Source organism: Saccopteryx bilineata, chromosome 4 (assembly GCF_036850765.1).
Source record: "Saccopteryx bilineata isolate mSacBil1 chromosome 4, mSacBil1_pri_phased_curated, whole genome shotgun sequence".
NCBI classification, from domain to species: Eukaryota; Metazoa; Chordata; class Mammalia; order Chiroptera; family Emballonuridae; genus Saccopteryx; species Saccopteryx bilineata.
The window spans coordinates 262,492,535-262,514,729 of NC_089493.1; the positions used below are offsets into that span (position 1 = coordinate 262,492,535).

The following is a 22,195-nucleotide window of genomic DNA, read 5'->3' on the forward strand; positions in this document are numbered from 1 at the left end:
GGACTCAAATATCCCAAACTTTTTTCTTGAATTCCTCAAGCCCATCACACTGTCCTATGGTAGCAGCTACTTGGGAACTAAAAATTTGGCTTTACTGAGCATTTTATTCTACTTGACCAAAATAGATGATTCAGGCAGCTGTTTGAGCCTCCACTGTTTATCACAGCCTGCAAGACTGTGCCCAACATTGAGCTTTTAACTGCCTTTAGCTCCAATCTGGCCCCTTAACCAAGCCTGGATCCCTTTCCTCCATTTCTCTGAGTGACTGTTGCCTAAAAACATCCTGTCCCAGTTTCAGTAGCAGTCACATCATTAGTTGATGAAACAGATTCCTATTCTGACTTTAAGCAGAAAATGCATTTATTTACCAGCTATTTCTCAGAATCATTGGTGACACTCCAAATTAGGCATGAGAAGCACAGGTCCAACCACACCATAGAACCACTCCTATAAGCACATGCTGCTGCCAACAGGGGGACAAATGTGTGGACCCATGACAAAGTCCAAACACCAGATTGGCTGTCGGAGCTCCCCATTGGCTGACAGTCCGCAGACTCACTGATTACAACATCCGCCTAGCCTGGCCTGTGTATCCTGTTTTCTCACAGTTGGGAGAGGAGCCCATCCTGGCACTCTCATTGGCCTGTGCATTTAACTCACAAGAACAGAGCTCAAAGCCAGCCATTCCCAAAACTATAACTGGAACTCTCTCCAAGTAATCCACTCCAGGACACAGAGAAGCACAGTACCTTCCACTCAGACAAAATGAGCACAACGGTGCCTGTCCTGCTGTCTCTGCTCCTTGTTCTGGGTCCTGCATTCTCCCAGAAGACCCAAGATGGTGAGTTGGACAGTAAGGGCTGGGTATAGAGGAACAGAAGAGAGGTAATGAAGGAGATAGGTGGGCAGAAAGAGGGCCCCAGATGAAGTCAAGATTCCCAGTGTACAGGAGGAATGGCTGTTTGAGGTTGTCAACTAACTCAGATTATACACTTGTAGAAGCATTTAGGGAGTCTTTGGACCCATGATAAATAATGCCTTAAAGAATTAGAACTTAAATTCTTATTAGACAAATGAACAAAACTAAGACCAGGACAAGTGAAGTGACCTGTCCTGGGTCATGCAGTCAGGACAGAGCAAAGCCCACAGGTGGAACATTTTTTCCTCCCTCCTTTCAATGGCTGAACATACCTGTCTGACTCTCAGGGAGAAAGACAGCAACTCCATAGTGCACTTGTAAAACATATTAACTGAAGGATGCTTTTAGAAACAGACCCAGCCCTGGCCGGTTGGCTCAGTGGTAGAGTGTCGGCCTGGCATGCAGGAGTCCCGGGTTCTATTCCCGGCAAAGCACACAGGAGAAGCACCCATCTGCTTCTCCACCCCTCCCCCTCTCCTTCCTCTCTTTCTCTCTCTTACCCTCCCACAGCCATGGCTCCATTGGAGCAAAGTTTGCCCGGGTGCTGAGGATGGCTCTGTGGCCTCTGCCTCAGGTGCTGGAATGGCTCTGATTGCAGCAGAGCGACGCCCCAAGATGGGCAGAGCATCGTCCCCTGGTGGGCGTGCTGGGTGGATCCCAGTCGGGCGCATGCAGGAGTCTGTCTGACTGCCTCCCCGTTTCCAGCTTCAAAAAAAGAAAAGAAAAGAAAAAAAAAAGAAACAGACCCATTCCCTCACTCCTCAGTGAGATGCTACGACAGTGGGCCTGGGAGGCCAGCTGGAGCTCAGGCAGAACCAAAGTCGATTTTAGGACAGAGTATTGAGGACATTTTTAGTATCCAATATTTCAGGATGAGGAATGTAAACACAACTGTGTAAGTTTAAAATTTATAACATTTCTGACAAATTAGTAAGAATATGTTTTATAACAATTGATCATATTTTGATTGTTAATCACATCCTACATTATAGTAGAATTTAGTCAGCGTTCTCCCGACAGAAAGCATGAATCTCATGCATATGCGAGAAATAGAGGTTTATTTTAAGGATACAACTCAAAACCATTATACAGGCTGGGAAGTGTGAAATCTACAGGGTAGGTCAGCACACTGGAGACCAGAGAAGAGATTACGCTGCCATCTCGGGCCCAAAGGCAGTCTGCAGGCAGAGTTCCTGCTTCCTGTGGAGAACTCAGCCTCTTCTCTGTGGCCTTCAACTGATTAGTGGAGGCCCAGTCACATTACAGAGGGTAATCTGCTTCACTCAGCATCCACTGAGTAAAATGGTAATCACATGTATAAACTAATTACTGAGAGTAACTTCAGTACTGAAACTAGAAACCTGCTATATGGCCTAACATTAGTAACATCCATGCGAGTTAGATCAGGATTCCATTTCAAAATTAATTATGAAAATACTCCACCCTCTACCTCTTCCTACCTCCCACTAAAGTGCAGGGACAGGCATGGCAATTCTGAGGTCCATTCTGGTCTTACCTTTTGTTGATCCAATCTAAGTCATAACCTGAGGTTTCTAGTCAATTTCTCTCTATGATATGCCTGTTGGCTTGGCGGTGGGGAGAAGGCAGGTGTATAAAATGTCTGCCCAGAAAGGATGAAGATGAGTAAGTGTGAGCAGGATTGCTTGAAACAGCTGAGACCTTGGTTGAAACATTAAGCAGAGCCTGACCTGTAGTGATGCAGTGGAAAAAGCCACAACCAAGAGTGCTGAGGTTGCTGGTTTGAAACCACAGGCTTGCATGGTCAAAGCACATACGAGGACCAACTATGAGTTGATGCTTCCCTCTCCTTCTATCTCTCTCTAATAACAATAAAATCTTTACTTTCTAAATGAAAAAAGAGAATTAATAAGAATGAAGTTCTTGTGAGAAGAGCAGAGAAAGGTCTGAATCACAGCAGCAGGCAGAATCTAGGAGTAAGGCTCAGACTAGGGGAAGCAGGAGCCATCAAGACAACTGGAAGGTTTGGGAAAAAACAAAACAATGCAGGAGCATTCACATTTCTCAGTTGCAGTAGTCAATGCATGAGGGTGGGCAGGGGGTGCTGGGAGGCAAGAAAGTAGCCACGGATATTCCACTATCCAGCAAGGAAGGCTAATAGAATGCCTCAAGTTCCCTAATCTGGAAGTTTCCTTGATGAGGCAGGTAAAAGCTGAAAGCTCTGCTCATCCCAGACTCCGGTGCTGGGGGGAGACATGAGCGGGAAACCAGCCCCTCAGACCCTCAACGTACATGCTGTGTCTCTCCACAGATCCTCCCTCTGTGTCAATCACCAGCCAGGTGGGCCCAGGAGGACACAGCACGTACCTCAAGTGAATGATCAACAACTTTTTCCCAGAGCCAACTAGTATGTACTGGACTCGGGGAAGCAATGTAATGGAGACTGAGTTGCAGAATGACAGTCTTCTCACTGAAAATGGCAATTACCTGTACTGGGTGGTGGTGGAAGTCCCCTCTTCGGACAGAGGACCCTACTCCTGCCACGTGAAGCACAGCAGCCTGGCCCAGCCCCTCGTTGTCCCATGGAATGAGGGGCAGGAATCTGGAAACCAGTAGTCACCCTTTCACTGGGGCATGACAGAAGTGAGCTCAGAATGGCCATCACCGCCATTAGCAAGACCCGGAGAGGCTGTGAAGAGAACAGACAGGTGGTGCATTTGGAGACACAGGCTTGAATGCTGGTCGCAGAGCTGACTTACTGTTGTGTTTCCCCTTAGTGTTTCCCATGATCTAATCTGTGATATCTAATCAACACTAATCACCTTGCTTGGCAAACATAGTAAATCAGATTATTAAACTTTAGATGCTATAGAAATGTCACTCGATTTTATCATTCATCCTGTCCCCAAACATTTGAATCATTTTTAAATCTTGATACCCATTGGAAGCAATGTTCACTGCCCATCTTTTCTGGGGTCCCCACTGTTGTGTGGTATGGCCACCTGGTATCTTGAGTGTTGTTCAGGAACCCACTCCTGATGTCCCCTCTAGGTATGAGGCAATGGAACTCTGCAACTCCTATAAATCAATCTAAAGTCTCTTCTGTACCTCAGTTTCCCCAGAATCCTCTTACCTCCATGAGACACTGCCTTCTCCTCCAGCTACTCCAGCTCTCCCACACCAAGCTGGCTTTGTGTCCACACACAGTTATAGGCTACTTGAGAGGCTTCACCCCTCCAGGATGCACTCCCTGGCAGGCGAGAATCATCTGATATTCTTGGACTCACTCATTTAATGGGAAGTTTCTTGACATGAAAAACTTGTATAATTTCATTTATTTATTTTTAATTGAATTTCTTGTGGTCAGTAGGGTTTTTTTTTTAGTTTTTTTTTCTTTTTTTATTTTTATTTATTCATTTTAGAGAGAGGAGAGAGAGAGAGAGAGAGAGAGAAGGGGGGAGGAGCAGGAAGAAGCATCAACTCCCATATGTGCCTTGACCAGGCAAGCGCAGGGTTTCGAACCGGCGACCTCAGCATTTCCAGGTCGACGCCACCTGGAAATTGAGTCTCTCACCACCATGCATAGGTTTGTGCATGTAAAAATTACTCATACCTATGAGAATTTTATACAGTTTATTTTAGACAAACTGATGACATATGCCACAGAGCAAGATCTCAAATGCTCTGGAGAATAACAATTTTGAAGATTCTTTTATTCATCTGAAAATAAGAAAGGTGCCTGACTTGTGGTAGTACAGTCGATAGAGCATCAATTTTGGACACTGAGGTCTCTGGTTGGAAACCCTGAGGTCACTAGCTTGAGCATGGGATCATCCACATGATCCCATGGTCACTGGCTTGAAGCCCAAGGTCGCTGGCTTGAGCAAGGAGTCAGTGGCTCAATTAGACCCCCACCCCCCGCAAAACACATATGGAGAGCAATCAATGAACAATTAAAGTGACGAAACTACAAGTTGATGCTTTTCATCTCTCTCCGTTCCTGTTCCTCTCTCTCTCTCTCTCTCTCTCTCTCTCTCTCTCTCTCTCTCTTCTTGCTATAATAAAAAGAAAGAAAAAGAAAATAAGAAAGGAATGTAAGCAGGTGAGAGAAAGCAAGGCAGGGATTATATTAAAGGATCATTAACAAGATCATGTGCTTCCTTGAGAGTTAATATCCCTTTTGAAGGTTATTACTTCTGATATTTCGGAGGTGTGTTAACCTAGATGCATAAGAACAATGAACAAGGCTGGCTTATAACCTTTCACCAAAGAAGTTATAGGCATGGGGCATGACTACCCACCATGACCTGCCCTGTGAGGAATTTATAAACAAGTCATCCTATGACATTACTTTCCATGAAATGCCCCCCTTTTTTTTATTCACAGTTTTCATTTTTGGTCATAAATCAACACAAAGGATGCATGGATGACCAAACTTGCTTGGATGGTGTGATCTCACAGTACTAGGAAGCTCAATCCTAGGAAGTCTCAGTGTTGAAGTTGTCTTGTTGACCATTGGACATGGGGTAATACTACAACCGTGGACCTGAGTTGAGGTTGAATTTTTCCCAAAAGGGAAGGGCAGGAAAGTGGAAGGCAGTCAGGTCTTATGGCCTTCATTACAAAAACAAAACCAAACAAACAAAAACAAAATTCTGCATCATTTTTATTCTGTGAACTTTCGTGATATGAGATCTGCCTTCTGTCTCATTTTTCTGTATTTGGCATCCAGTATAACACTTACATAAGCTACAGAAAGAGTATTAATAATTATATTATACATGTTCATAAATAACTGGACTATATAGAAAAACCCAATGGCAAGTACAACTATTAAAATGACTAATATCATTATCAAAGACGTAAAGATTACCAAACCAAGGCCCTGGCCAGTTGGCTCAGTGGTAGAGCACCGGCCTGGAGTGTGGATGTCCTGGGTTTGATTCCCAGTCAGGGCACACAGGAGAAGCGGCCATCTGCTTCTTCACCTCTTCCTTCCCCCTTTCTCTCTCTTTCTCTCTTACCCTCCTGCAGTCAAAACTTGATTAGTTTGAGAACATTGCCCTGGACCCTGAGGATGGCTCTGTGCAGCCTCCAACAGGGGCACTAAAAATGGCTCAGTTGCAAGCATGGCCCCAAATAGGCAGAGCAATGTCCCCAGACGGGGGTCGCCGGGTAGATCCCAATCAGGGCAAATGTCGGAGTCTGTCTCTCTATCTCCTGTCCTCTCACTTGGAAAAGAAGAAGAAAAGAAGAATAACTAAGCCAAATAGACTGAGTTCAATATCAAAAAGTAGGCATAAAAGCTTTGTTGATGTCTAGAAATAGCTGTCTACCCCTGGTGCCATCAGCACCCATCCCCCAGCAGCCTTTGATGTCCATAAACAGGGATAGATGTCCACTTTTTAGTTAAGTGCCTGATAAGGTCCCTTCCAATGAGACTGTCTATTATTTGATATCCTTTCCAATGAACAAAATCTCCAGGGGGCAGTCAAATGATTTTTAATGTCATTGTCTCCTGAATGCTGACTGTGAAAGAAAGTGATTACCAACTTAATATTTTCTTGAAGTGACTCTATCAAACTTTGACAATAGTGTAAGATGTCTCCTTGTGAGAATGTCAGCTGAGTAGTTTCCTCAACTAGCTCTGGCTTAAATGCACTGTGATGCATGAAAAAATGCAAAATCTTAAAAATGAAGAGGCAGGGAGCCGGGAAAAACCAAGTGGCTGTCTTGGGTTTCCATAGCACTGACTATTCATTTAATTATAACCATTGTTTATTTGCACAATATAACCTAGATGTTCACATCACTTTTTTTGACAATGCTACCCATGAGTTTTCATAATATTTTGAGGAATTCCAGGGGCCCTGCTGAAACACTACAGAGTTATTTCTACCTATATTACAATTTTTATTTTTTATATTTTTCTTAAGTAAGAAGCAGGGAGGCAAAGAGACAGACTCTCGCATGTGCTTGGCTGGGATCCACCCAGCAAGCCAACTAAAGGGCAATGCTCTGCACAGCTGGGGCCATCTGCTCCATTGTAACTGGAGCTATTTTAGCGCCTGAGGCAGAGGTCATGGTGCCATCCTCAGCACTCGGGCCAACTTCATCCAGTGGAGCATTGGCTATGAGAGGGGAAGAGAGAGATAGAGAAGGGAGAGGGGGAAGGGTGGAGAAGCAGATGGTTGCTGCTCCTGTGTGCCCTGACTGGGAATTGAACCCAGGACTTCCACACACTGGGCCTACACTCTACTAGTGAGCCAACTGGCCAGGGTCATATATTAAAATTTTAACCCTTAAAACCTCAATGTGAATTGTAGCCTGTGGTGGCACAGTGAATAGAGCACCAACCTGGAACGCTGAGGTCACCGGTTGGAAACCCTGGACCTACTGGGTCAAGGCACATATGAAAATTAACCAGTGAACAGCTACAGTGAATCAATTACATCTTGTAGCCACCCCCACCTCCTCTCTCTGTAAAATCAATAACTAAAGCCTTTTTTAAAAAATCTCAATGTCGGCCCTGGCCGGTTGGCTCAGCGGTAGAGCATCGGCCTGGCATGCGGGGGACCTGGGTTCGATTCCCAGCCAGGGCACATAGGAGAAGCGCCCATTTGCTTCTCCACCCCCAGCCCCTCCTTCCTCTCTGTCTCTCCCTCCCGCAGCCAAGGCTCCATTGGAGCAGAGATGGCCCGGGCGCTGGGGATGGCTCCTTGGCCTCTGCCCCAGGCCCTGGAGTGGCTCTGGTCGTGACAGAGCGATGCCCCGGAGGGGCAGAGCATCGCCCCCTGGTGGGCAAAGCGTCGCCCCTGGTGGGCATGCCGGGTGGATCCCGGTCGGGCGCATGCGGGAGTCTGTCTGACTGTCTCTCCCCGTTTCCAGCTTCAGAAAAAAAATAAAATAAAAAAATCCCAATGTCTAATGAAAAGTAATAAGCCAAAAGCATACTTTAGCTTGAACATTTTATAACCTTAAGAAACATTTTTCAGACATAAAAGCAAATTATCAACATAAACTTATTTTTGTAAAACCTAGGCAAAATGACATGTCTGTTCTACTTAAACCAACAAACTTAAGCTAGCTTATGAAGTAAAGATTAATCTTAGATCATATGAACTTGAATAAACATTTAGGTTAGTGCCTATATTACTGCCAATTATAGAATAACTAATTCTTATAAGCAAGCATTGGCTTTAAATCAATTTTAACAGAACTATCAGGAGGTAGAAAGGTATCTCACATATACAGTATACATATATATAGATACACATACACAGACACAAACAAAGACCATTTAGCCATGAGACAATCTCAATAGTTATAAAAAAAAATTAGATCTAACTTCTTCCTGGAGGTATTTACAATTTATAATTGTCTTTGACAAGTCAAATTCCAAACGACCTTTCTCCTTTTAAAATAAGGACAGCGATTTATTAATTCTTCAAAGAATTGGATTGACACCTAAATAACATCATAGATGGATCTATTTATCTAAATCTTCATCTTGAAGTTTCAAAAGACCAATTAAATTTGGTTTCCATTCATACTGCCTAGTTTTATACATGGCTTTCTCTAATTGTGCATGCGAAAGACTAATTTAGAAGTAGCAAAGGATCCTCATGTCGGCCACTGTAGTTATGTTAGCAGTGCAAAAGAGGCAGCAGGCATTAGTGATGAGTGGACTCAGGCCAGACCTCAGTTCAACAACCTCAGTACTTGAGTTCTAGACAAGAAAGAATTAAGAACCAAGACTCAAACCATATGAGAAAGTTCATTTAGGAAGTCACAAAGTAGAAAACAAAGCTTTAGAATAAATGGGCTCAAGAAAAAAGTTACAGAAGCAAAAGAAGGGCCCTTGGAGCTTAGGAGAAAGAGAGAGGCAAGGAAAACACTCAAGAGGAAGGGGAGGGGGAGAGCAGGCATGTTTTGTTTCTTTTTTGTTTTTTGTGTTTTTACTTTTCATTTCCATTTATTTAACATAGTTCTCAAAACATTTGAGTGAAATTGGGCCTCCTCTGTTAAGCAAAGGACCTGAAAATAATATTTAATAAATGAACAGGCAGTCTTCGGTTCATGTACAACATGGTAGAGGTTCCCTTCTCTTTTCCTGAACTCTGAAGCACCCAGCTTTTTTTTTTTTTTTTTTTTGAGATAGTCTTAAAGCTAAAACTAGCGTACATTTGTGGTGGAATGTATCGTCGCTTGCTGATATCCAGTTGAAACATTATTAACTCCTTTTAGTAACTTTAAGAAAAAGCCTTTTAGAGTTCCAAGTTCCCGCCTCACTGTGGCGGGCAGAAGCGGCGGAGACGCGCCTGTCGGTCGCCACCGCCATCTCCCATGGCCGCGTATATCGCCGCATGGGCCTTGGTCCCGAGTCCCGCATCCAACTGTTGAGGAACCTGCTTACGGGACTAGTGCGACACGAACGCATCGAGGCGTCATGGGCGCGCGTGGACGAGATGAGGGGCTATGCGGAGAAGCTCATCGACTATGGGAAGCTGGGAGACACCAATGAAAGAGCCATGTGCATGGCTGACTTCTGGCTGACAGAGAAAGACTTGATCCCAAAGCTGTTTCAAGTACTGGCCCCTTGGTACCAAGGTCAGAATGGGGGCTACACAAGAATGCTGCAGATCCCAAATCGGAATCAGCAGGATCGGGCCAAGATGGCAGTGATCAAGGATAAAGGGAACTGCCTCCCACCCCTGCCCCTGCCTCACAGAGACAGCAACCTTACACTCCTAAACCAGCTACTTTTGGGACTGGGGCAGGACCAGGAAGCAAGCATCCACAGCTCCAACACACCTCAAACATCAGGGATTTAACTGGAGCCAAAGGGTGTGTAGCCCTCCCTCATCAGTGCCCATGATCATAGGCCTTTGGATTCTTAATCTCTAAGAAGAATTGGAGCTAGAGTTGTGAAATGGATGGTTTTAATGGAACCCAGAACCTGCTGGGAAACCAGATAACCTTCTCCTTGCATGATAGATAAAATCTTTATGTGAATATAAAAAAAAGAAAAGAAAAAGCCTTTTAAAGCCATACATTGTGTAACTCTTTTCTTATTCCCTGCTATATATAACACAGGTTACATAAAGGCTGACAAATCCACATTTATAAGCATTTAGCATTTGCTGTATTAAAAGATTGTTAGTACTAGCAGTACTGAGTTACAGAGCATAATTTTTAACAGTAGCTGGTATATTAAGTATGGTTATGTTTAATAGACTTAAGGAAAATGGGCATTTTTGTCTTCAAATTTACTACTGACAACCTAATCTGAAGAGTTCTGCTAAGCACTGATATGTTAGAAAGAAAAGTAAAAATCAAACTTTATTGTTGCTTTTTGCCATTTGGTAGCATTTTACACACAGGCTTCGATCTTCAGAATACCCTCGGTTCAGTAGAAAAACCTTTTAAATGAAATTTTTTGTACAATAGAAACTTCTCAGCAGTCAAAATTTAGACTGTAAAAAAAATACATGCAAAACATACTTTTCTGAAAACACTTAACTTTGAACAAAGCACCGAACTACACAAATGCAGAATGAGAACAGCATTTCAACTCCACCAAAAGTAGTCATCATATACCACCTCACACCTGTTCGATTAGCTGTTATTAGCAAGTCAGGTAATAGCAAATGTTGGAGAGGCTGTGGAGAAAAAGGAACCCTCATACACTGTTGGTGGGAATGTAAAGTAGTACAACCATTATGGAAGAAAGTATGGTGGTTCCTCAAAAAACTGAAAATAGAACTACCTTATGACCCAGCAATCCCTCTACTGGGTATATACCCCCAAAACTCAGAAACATTGATACGTAAAGACACATGCAGCCCCATGTTTATTGCAGCATTGTTCACAGTGGCCAGGACATGGAAACAACCAAAAAAGCCCATCAATAGATGACTGGATAAAGAAGATGTGGCACATATACACTATGGAATACTACTCAGCCATAAGAAATGATGACATCGGAACATTTACAGCAAAATGGTGGGATCTTGATAACATGATACGAAGCGAAATAAGTAAATCAGAAAAAAACAGGAACTGTATTATTCCATACGTAGGTAGGACATAATAGTGAAACTAAGAGACATTGATAAGAGTGTGGTGGTTACGGGGGGGAGGAGGGAATGGGAGAGGGATAGGGGGTGGGGAGGGGCACAAAGAAAACAAGATAGAAGGTGACAGAGGACAATCTGACTTTGGGTGGTGGGTATGCAACATAATTGAACGACAAGATAACCTGGACTTGTTATTTTTGAATATATGTATCCTGATTTATTGATGTCACCCCATTAAAAAAATAAAATTATTAAAAAAAAAAAGTAGTCATCATAAAAGGTATAAAAGTCACCTAACTTCACTAGGCACTATTCACTTTTTAAACGGGAGACAATAAAAAATATTGTCCACAAACATATTCAAACTCTATAGCAGGTTTCAGAATGTCGTCCACTTCATGCTTTAATAGCGACGAGGTGAGTATGATCGGGATCTGGAACGTGATCTATATCCTCCACGGCTATAGTAAGGAGAAGGTGACCGCCTTCTGTAAATCTGATCCCTGTCTTGAGCCACTCTCCATCCTCATCCTCCTCCACCTCATCCTCTGTATGATCTGCTATAGTAGTCCCGATCATCATAGCCTCGATCATATCCTCTGTCATAGTAATCACGACGGCTTGAGCTGCCATAGGTTGGTCTCCCCATGTAAATTCCTGGAGTTGGGGTATGTGGTCTTTTTGTTATAGAGAAATCAACTCTGATTCTACGCCCATCAAGCTGCATTCCATTGGCACGCTCTTTCGCTTCCTTGGCATCATCTACATTTTCAAAATATACAAAGGCAAATCCTCTTGCACGTCTAAACTGCTGGTCATATACAATAGACACATCAGCAATGGGGCCATATTTAGAGAATACTTCTCTTAGATCTCTCTCTGTAGTGTACAAGCTCAATCCAAATACTCCAAGACAACAGTTGGGATCAGGATTTGCCCGATTCCCGACATGACGCCTCCGAGTAGACATGGGAGAATGACTGTGGCTATGACGTCTTCGGTAATCTCGACTGTAGGACCCGCTACGGGATCGTCTATGGGACCGAGACCGAGATCGTGACCTTGTATAATACCTTCTAGAACTTCTTCTGGATCTAGACCTAGATTCAGATCTGGACCTGGACTTTGATCTGGAACGCCTGGAATCTTCCTTGGAGCTAGACCTTGCAAGTGTATGCCTTGCAGATTTCTCAGATCCATGAGCACTTCCACTTCTGGAAGCAGAACAGGATTCCCGCTCGCAGTAGTTCTGCTCGCCGCTGTCGCTCATGACTTCTAACTGCTGCCGCCGCTCGACACGATGTGCTTCAACCGAAGCTGCCAACCTCTAGCTTCTTCTCTGGGGAGGCTCCGCCACAACGTACTATTTCCCAAGCCGCTAAAAGCCCAAGTCAGCAGGCATGTTTTATAGAGACCTGGGTCCTCCATCCTGAGGGCTTTAATCTCAGGTCTCAGGGGAGGATCTCAGTAGAATACTCATCAGTGTGTTTCCTCAGGGTTGTGGTCTCCACTGATTGGTCAGCACCAGTAGAAGGGGTCATCAGTCATTGCAGCTGATACTGATGTCCATGGCATCTCTCCCAGTAGCATAGTGGGGGGGGGGGGCAAGGCTGTTATCATGCCCCAGTCACCCCTTGCAGAGGGGCGCCAAATAGTCTCCAAGACAAACAAAAAAAGCCTAGTAGAAGGGGAGGGAGGCGCAAATAAATGGTCGTGCCCCAGGAGCCTGTTATGTTCTTATGCCACTGATCTCTCTCCTTCTAGTTTTGCTGCATTTCTGGGCCTGGAACTGAAACACAGGTGAGAACTAGCTGTCATCTCCAGGTGTTAATGTCAAGGAAAAAGTCTGTGCAAGGGCCTGTAGTTTTGTCCATTGCTAGGGACCTGGGGCTCTCTGCCCTGGTAACTCTCTGCACCTGGCCTATCATTCTTACTCTGCTCATGCCTGTCTAACTGCCTGCTACACTTACAAATAGGAGGCTGACAGTGCTGGGCCTTGTTGACCTGGAAGGCACAATTTCCATGTTTATTTTGAGATCTGTAGAGTCTGAACACACTTCTAGGGGATAACATAACCTACATGCATGTCTCCAGATGAGCCAAATGCAGTGATATCCCTGTAGGAATGACTTATGTCCTAGAGAAAAATTTTTCTCAGGCATTTAAGAATACTAGAAGAAGGGTGGGGAAACTTGCCAGATGCCACCCAAAATCAACACTCCAATGCATGGGCCCCTCTTTCGAGGTGCACCCATTCCAGGGTGCCCTGCCCCTCTTCCCTGGATTCCCCCTGGCTTCTCCAAGATCACGTGTTACTGCATTGAGCGAGCCCAGCACCCATCTCCATCACGCCAGATTCGGGATCTCAACAACTATAATGATCTCACTGGATATTACGGTAGACGATGCAAGAGTCCTCTCTCTTCCCAAGCAAAAGAAAGTTTAGGCTCTTCTGTAATCATCAAAAATTTTGTTAAGACCCTCAGCAAGCAATACAATTAAAAAGACAAAATTAAAGCAGCAACCCAATTTTTTCTTTTCCCTGTGTTACTACAATCCTTATTCACCTCAAGGATTCTCTAAAAACAGCTCAGATAAACTCATGGCCTGCTACTTAAGGCCAGAAGACTCAGAATTTTGAGAAAAACTCAAGTTCCCCCAATGCAAAATAGGAAGCCTGTGGGTACAATGGGCCCTTGTTGTACCTCGCACTGGGTCCAGGTCTACAGGAAGGTCTTGTGAGGGCTTTTTCAGAATCCCGCTGACTCTGCCAAGTAAATGCCAATATAAGAAATGTCTAGAGAGAGTTTCTAGGTGAGCGAAGCAGAACACTTCCACGTGCCACAAGGACAGGCCCCGAACTCCATGAAGATAGACGCTCCTTAGTTCACGACCGACATTGCCCTAGGTCTCTTCAGTGGGCTGTTGGCTTTATCCTAGAAAGCATCTGTGTGACCCTGAAGGAAGGAACATTTGGAAAGTCAACAGTGATGTATGAGTTCAAAAGGAAATAAATTACATCTAGTGGACCTGCGCAGATGGCAGCGGAGTAGGCAGACGCACAGACGCCCAGCTCTCAACTCCAAACTGGAATACAAATCAATTTAGGAAAAATCAGCAGAAAAACCAACACTGAACTGCAAAAACAGCTCTCAAAAACCAAGGAGCAAAGAGGAAGCCACAATAATCCTGGTAAGGAGTGCCTGAATCTCCTCTGCTTACAGGAACGGAAGGGGGGGGTGAGGCTGAGAGGCCAGAGAGGATTTCACAGAGGAAAAAGAGCAGAAACTACTGCTCACAGCCACTTACCTGGCGACCAGGGAGCAAGGTGGGTTGAAAAGACCAGCTTATCTCCCAAGTGGAAAGGACAAGGAGACGGACAGACTGTGAGGGGCTAAGGTATGCAAGAAACAAAATAAAAAAGCTGACTCATTCGTGCTGGAGGCGGCCATAGGTGGGGGAGGGACTGAACCTTTCACAAAACAGAGCTGAAGTGCTTCCGGATCAGAGATCTCCGGACATCTATCCAGCTCCAATCAGCGCAACAAGACACAGCTGAAAACAAGAAGTGAGGAGGAGGGGCAGTAACTCAGGTCTCCCTGGAGATCTGAGATACACCTCCCCCTACTGAAGCTGAGAAAAAACCCTGCCCCAGTGAGATTAGTTGGTGGAAGAGACCTTCAGCACCTCAGGTTACACCCACAGCATTCCTGGTTACAGTTTCAAGGAAGCCTCCTGCTGAGATCAGTTAACAAGACTATCACCTGTTAAGAAAACAAACAAATCAAGACTTCAAAGTTGCCCAAATACGAAAGTGGATTACAAATAATAGCTGATACCAACCAAAGAAGACCTAGAAATAACACAACTGAAAACAGGAGGCAGACAACACCAAGCCTAGACTCAACCAACTCTACAAATAAAACACCATTATGAGAAGACAAAGGAGTGCAACCCAAATGAAACCACAAGAGACACCTTTGAGAGATGAGCTAAGTGATATGGAAATAATCAAACTTCCAGATGCGGAGTTCAAAATAATGATTGTAAGGATGCTTAGGGATCTTAGAACAACAATGGAGGGGCAGTTTGAAAACCTAAATAAAGAAATAGCAAGTATAAAAAAGGATATTGAAATATTAAAAAAGAATCAGTCAGAGATGACAAATACAATATCAGAAATGAAGACCACAATGGAAGGAATTAAAAACAGGATGGATACAGCTGAGGATCGAATCAGCGAGTTGGAGGACAACTGGAATGAAGGCATGAAAACAGAGAAGAAAAGAGAAAAGAGACTCAAAAAGTCAGAGGAAACACTTAGAGAGCTGTGTGACAACATGAAGAGAAATAACATCCGCATCATAGGGGTTCCTGAAGAAGAAGAGAAAGAACAAGGGATAGAGACTTTGCTCAATCATATCATAACTGAAAACTTCCCTAAATTAATGCAAGAGAAACTCTCACAAGTCCAAGAAGCACAGAGAACTCCATTAAAGAGAAACCCAAAGAAACCTACACCAAGACACATCATAATTAAAATACCAAAGCTAAGCGATAAAGAGAAAATATTAAAAGCTGCAAGAGAAAAAAAAGTTATCACCTACAAAGAAGCCCCCATAAGGATGACATCTGACTTCTCAACAGAAACACTTGAGGCCAGAAGGGAATGGCAAGAAATATTCAAAGTAATGCAGAACAAGAACCTACAACCAAGACTATTTTATCCAGCAAGGCTATTGTTTAAAATCGAAAGAGAAAAAAAAAACTTCCCAGACAAAAAACAACTCAAGGAATTCATTACAACCAAACCAACACTGCAAGAAATGTTAAGGGGCCTGTTGTAAACAGATCAAAGTTGGAAAAGAATATAGCAAAAAAAGGAATACACCTTTAAAGAAGAAAATGGCAATAAACAACTACATATCAATAATAACCTTAAATGTAAATGGATTAAATGATCCAATCAAAAGACATAGGGTAGCTGCGTGGATAAGAAAACAGGGCCCATACATATGTTGTCTACAAGAGACACACCTTAGAACAAAAGACACACATAGATTGAAGGTAAAAGGATGGAAAAAAACATTTCATGCAAATGGAAATGAAAAAAAAGCTGGGGTAGCAATACTTATATCAGACAAATTGGACTTTAAAACAAAGGATATAGTTAGAGATAAAGAAGGCCACTACATAATGATAAAGGGAGTAATCCAACAGGAAGATATAACTATTATAAATATCTATGCACCTAATATAGGTGCACCCAAATATATAAAACAGACTTTGATGGATTTAAAGGGTGAGATCAACAGCAATACTATAATAGTAGGGGATTTCAATACCCCACTAACATCACTAGATAGATCCTCAAGAAAGAAAATTAACAAAGAAACAGCAGACTTATTGGAAACACTAGATCAACTCGATTTAATAGATATCTTCAGAACCTTTCACCCTAAAGCAGCAGAATATACATTCTTTTCAAGTGCTCATGGTACATTCTCTAGGATAGACCACATGTTAGGGCACAAAAGTGCTCTCAACAAATTTAAGAAGACTGAAATCATATCAAGCACTTTCTCCGATCACAACGGCATGAAACTAGAAATGAATCACAGCAGAAAAGCTCAAAAATTCTCAAACACATGGAAACTAAATAGCAGGTTGTTAAATAATGAATGGATTAAGAATGAGATCAAAGAAGAAATAAAAAAATTCCTAGAAACGAATGACAACAAGCATACAACAACTCAAAATTTATGGGACACAGTGAAAGCAGTGCTGAGAGGGAAGTTCATAGCACTACAGGCACACTTTCAGAAGCTAGAAAAAGCTCAAATAAACAACTTAACCCTGCATCTAAAAGAATTAGAAAAGAACAGCAAGTAAAGCCCAAATGTAGTAGAAGGAAAGAAATAATAAAGATCAGAGCAGAAATAAATGACATAGAGGCTAAAGAAACAATACAGAGGATCAATGAAACTAGGAGCTGATTCTTTGAAAAGGTAAACAAGATTGATGAACCTTTAAGTAGACTCACCAAGAAAAAGAGAGAGAGGACTCAAATAAATCAAATTAGAAATGAGAGAGGAGAAATAACAACTGACACAACAGAAATACAAAATATTGTAAGAAAATACTATGAAGAACTGTATGCCAAAAAACTAGACAACCTAGATGAAATGGACAAATTCCTTGAAACATACAATCTTCCAAAAATCAATCTGGAAGAATCAGAAAACCTAAACAGACCGATTACACCAAATGAGATCGAAACAGTTATCAAAAAACTCCCAACAAAGAAAAGTCCAGGGCCCGATGGCTTCACAACGGAATTCTACCAAATATTCAAAGAAGAACTAACTCCTATCCTTCTCAAACTATTTCAAAAAATTCAAGAGAAAGGAAGACTTCCAAGCTCCTTTTATGAGGCGAGCATAATTCTGATTCCAAAACCAGGCAAAGACAACACAAAGAAAGAAAATTATAGGCCAATATCTCTGATGAATATAGATGCTAAAATTCTCAACAAAATATTAGCAAGCCAGATCCAACAATATATGGAAAAAATCATACACCATGATCAAGTGGGATTTATTCTGGGGAGGTAAGGCTGGTACAATATTTGTAAATTAATCAATGTGATTCATCACATAAACAAAAAGAAGGAGAAAAACCATATGATAACTTCAATAGATGCAGAAAAAGCATTTGATAAAATCTAGCACCCATTCATGATCAAAACTCTCAGCAAAATAGGAATACAGGGAACATACCTCAACATGATAAAAGCCATCTATGAGAAACCCACAGCCAACATCATACTCAATGGGAAAAAACTAAAAGCAATACCCTTAAGATCAGGAACAAGGCAGGGGTGCCACCTTTCACCACTCTTATTTAACATAGTACTGGAAGTCCTAGCCACAGCAATCAGACAAGAAGAAGAAATAAAAGGCATTCAAGTTGGAAAAGAAGAAGTAAAACTATCATTATTTGCAGATGATATGATATTGTATAGAGAAAACCCTAAAGTCTCAGTCAAAAAACTACTGGACCTGATAAATAAATTCAGCAAAGTGGCAGGATATAAAATCAATACTCAGAAATCAGAAGCATTTTTATACACCAACAATGAACAGTCAGAAAGAGAAATTAAGGAAACAATCCCCTTCACAATTACAACCAAAAAAATAAAGTACCTAGGAGTAAACTTAACCAAGGAGACTAAAGACTTGTACTCGGAAAATTACAAAGCATTGATAAAAGAAATCAAGGAAGATACAAACAAGTGGAAGCATATACCGTGCTCATGGTTAGGAAGAATAAACATCATTAAAATGTCTATATTACCCAAAGCAATCTATAAATTCAATGCAATACCAATTAAAATACCAATGACATACTTCAAAGATATAGAACACATATTCCAAAAATTTATATGGAACCAAAAGAGGACACGAATAGCCTCAGCAATCTTAAAAAAGAAGAATAAAGTGGGAGGTATCACACTTCCTGATATCAAGTTATACTACAAGGCCGTTGTACTCAAAACAGCCTGGTACTGGCATAAGAACAGGAATATAGATCAATGGAACAGAACAGAGAACCCAGAAATAAACCCACAGTTCTATGGACAACTGATATTTGACAAAGGAGGTAAGGAAATACAATGGAGTAAAGACAGCCTCTTTAACAAATGGTGTTGGGAAAATTGGACAGCTACCTGCAAAAAAATGAAACTAGATCACCAGCTTACACCACTCACAAAAATAAACTCAAAATGGATAAAAGACTTAAATGTAGGCCGTGAAACCATAAGCATCTTAGAAGAAAACATAGGCAGTAAGCTCTCGGACATCTCTCGGAGCAATATATTTGCTGACTTATCTCCACGGGGAAGTGAAATAAAAGACAGGATAAACAAATGGAACTATATCAAACTAAAAAGCTTTTCCACAGCTAAAGACAACAAGAACAGAATAAAAAGACAAACTACACAATGGGAGAACATATTTGACAATACGTCTGATAAGGGGTTAATAACCAAAATTTATAAAGAACTTGTAAAACTCAACACCAGGAAGACAAACAACCCAATCCAAAAATGGGCAAAAGAGATGAATAGACACTTCTCCAAAGAGGACATACAGATGGCCAATAGGCATATGAAAAAATGCTCAACATCACTAATCATTAGAGAAATGCAAATTAAAACCACAATGAGATATCACCTCACACCAGTCAGAATGGCGTTTATCAGCAAAACAACACAGAATAAGTGCTGGCGAGGATGTGGAGAAAAGGGAACCCTCCTGCACTGCTGGTGGGAATGCAGACTGGTGCAGCCACTGTGGAAAACAGTATGGAGATTCCTCAAAAATTTGAAAATCGAACTGCCTTTTGACCCAGCTATCCCACTTTTAGGAATATACCCCAAGGACACCATAGAACGGCTCGAAAAGGAGAAATGCACCCGCATGTTTGTGGCAGCATTGTTCACAATAGCGAAGATCTGGAAACAGCCCAAGTGTCCGTCAGAGGACGAGTGGATTAAAAAGCTTTGGTACATATATACTATGGAATACTACTCAGCCATAAGAAATGATGACATCGGATCATTTACAATAACATGAATGGACCTTGACAACATTATACGGAGTGAAATAAGTAAATCGGAAAAACAAACAACTAAGATGAATCCATACATAGAAGGGACATAAAAATGAGACTCAGAGACATGAACAAGAATGTGATGGCAACAAGGGCGGGAGGTTGGGGGAGGGGGGAGGGGGTGAAGAAGGAGAGAGGGGTTGGGGGAGGGGAGGGGCACAAAGAAAACCAGATAGAAGGTGACAGAAGACAATTTAACTTTGGGGGAGGGGTATACAGCACAATCAAATGTCAAAATAATCTAGAGATATTTTCTCTCAACATATGTACCCTGATTTATCAATGTCACTGCATTAAATTTAATTTAAAAAAAAAAAGAAAGAAAGAAATGTCTAGCCTGACCAGGCCATGGCGCAGTGGATAGAGCATCGGACTGGGATGCAGAGGACCCAGGTTTGAGACCCCGAGGTCGCCAGTTTGAGCACGGACTCATCTGGTTTGAGCAAAGCTCACCAGCTTGGACCCAAGGTCGCAGGCTTGTTACACGGTCTGTTGAAGGCTCACGGTCAAGGCACATATGATAAAGCAATCAATGAACAACTAAGGTGTCGCATGCAATGGGCAATGAAAAACTAATGATTGATGCTTCTCATCTGTGCATCTGTTTGTTTCTGTCTGTCTGTCCCTGTCTATACCTCTCTCTGACTCTGTAAAAAAAAAATGTCTAAACCTTTAGGAAACCCATATAAGATATATTTGAGTGAAACTGATGGCATATGCCAGAAGCAAGATCTCAAAAGCTCCACAAAATAACAGATTAGCGGCTTTTCTTATGCATTTGAAATTAAGGAGGAATGGTGAGGAGCATTACGTGAGGGAGAGAAAGTAAGGCAGGGATTGGTTTATAGAATAGTTAACAAGATTTTGTGCTCTTTGGGGGGTTAATACCCCCTTCCAGGGGTATTACTTCTGATATTTCAAAGGTGTGTTAACCTGGATGTACGAGAACAGTAATAAACCAGGCTGTAACTGAAGAACATATGGGTCTGGGGCATGGCTACCTACCGTGCCTACTTAGGAATTTATGATCAGCTCACCCTATGAAGACACTTTTTACAGAACCCCTTTTGGTCACAGGATTATACCTAAAACAGAGCAGAACTCTCACGCCTGACTTTTTACTAACCCTTAACAGAATAAAACAGTTTTTTTCCTTCTTGTGTGACAAGATCTTCCTACACCTTTCATCTTTTTTTTTCTTTTTTTCTTTTTTTCTTTTTTTTTTTTTGTGTGTTTTTCTGAAGTTGGAAATGGGGAGACAGACAGACTCCCGCATGCGTCCGACCAGGATCCACCCGGCATGCCCACCAGGGGGCAATGCTCTTCCCATCTGGGATGTTGTTCTGTTGCAAGGGGGCAATGCTCTTCCCATCGGGAGCATTGCTCTGTTGCAACCAGAGCCATTCTAGCGCCTGAGGCAGAGGCCACTGAGCCATCCCCAGCGCCAGGGCCAACCTTGCTCAAATATAGCCTCTGCTGCAGGAGGGGAAGAGAGAGACAGAGAAGAAGGAGAAGGGGAGGAGTACAGAAGCAGATGGGCACTTCTCCTGTGTGCCCTGGCCGGGAATCGAACCCAGGACTCCAGCCAACCGGCAGGGCCCACCTTTCATCTTACTAGTCCTCACGTTCCATATTATTCCAGAGTCCCCTCTAAACACAGCTACTTAAGGAAATTATTCCCAGCCTTCAAAATTCTGAGCTGACTCTCTTTTAAGTTATGAAATCCAGATTCTCTGCCCTGGGGCAAAATAATGACCTGCCTGAATGAACATCAGGAAGACTACAAGGGAAAATATTCAATACCAGAGGGAACAATGCAGTGATAGATCACTAATTTTAAAATGTCAATTTAAAATTAAAAAAAATAAAAAGTGACAAAAAAAATCTCAGATCAATGAGGAAACACAAAGTCCACATGAATATGCCAGGGTCCAGGAAGATTGGAATATGAGATCCCATCCCCACCCCCGTAACATGAGTGATGGGGCCCAAGAGGACAAGAGGGAGGAAACCTCACTAAACTTGAGGCCAGGTCGGATGTAGGGAGGCTGGGGGGGGGAGCAAAGAGGTACTCAGCACACCCAGAGAAATTTCCTAGGGGGATTCAGATTGCAGAAGAGGAATGAAAGGCTCAGAGATCTTGGCAAGAAGTGGTAGAAAGTGTTCATGAGAAGGTGGATAGGGGACAACTGAGAAGGGGGGTCACAGGGCTCAGGTGACCTGAGGGTGGGGCTTGGCTACAGGCACCAACAAGTCACATCAGGGAAGATGAAGGAGTCCTTCCAAGGTCGCCTCTGCCCAGCCAACAGTCATCACCAACAGCTTCCTCTGGCAGGCACACCAACTTCAAGTGCAATTTCAGGACACCCCAGGAGGGCACCCTTGTCACAAATTATCTCCTTCTTAACAATTCCTCAGTCACTTTAGGATAGCATGTGGCTCTGTATCAAGGAACCCCTCTGCAAAGAGCCCGTCACAGCATGGAAACACTGTGTTTCCATGTCATTGGCTTCCTCTTTATTCTGTTTTATATAATGCATGA

The 22,195-nt window shown here is 42.6% G+C and overlaps 1 long non-coding RNA gene and 2 pseudogenes across 1 annotated transcript; 2 read left to right on the plus strand and 1 right to left on the minus strand.

The window, feature by feature from the left end:
- Positions 1–568: 568 nt before the first annotated feature.
- On the plus strand, positions 569–3,773 carry LOC136334303 (uncharacterized). Its single transcript, XR_010731137.1, has 2 exons — positions 569–841; positions 3,210–3,773. It is a non-coding gene; the product is annotated as an uncharacterized lncRNA (long non-coding RNA).
- A 4,020-nt stretch (positions 3,774–7,793) lies between these two features.
- LOC136334297 (large ribosomal subunit protein bL17m pseudogene) lies at positions 7,794–10,674 on the plus strand (annotated as a pseudogene).
- A 569-nt stretch (positions 10,675–11,243) lies between these two features.
- LOC136334293 (transformer-2 protein homolog beta pseudogene) overlaps positions 11,244–22,195 on the minus strand; it is a 165,154-nt pseudogene continuing 154,202 nt past the window's right edge.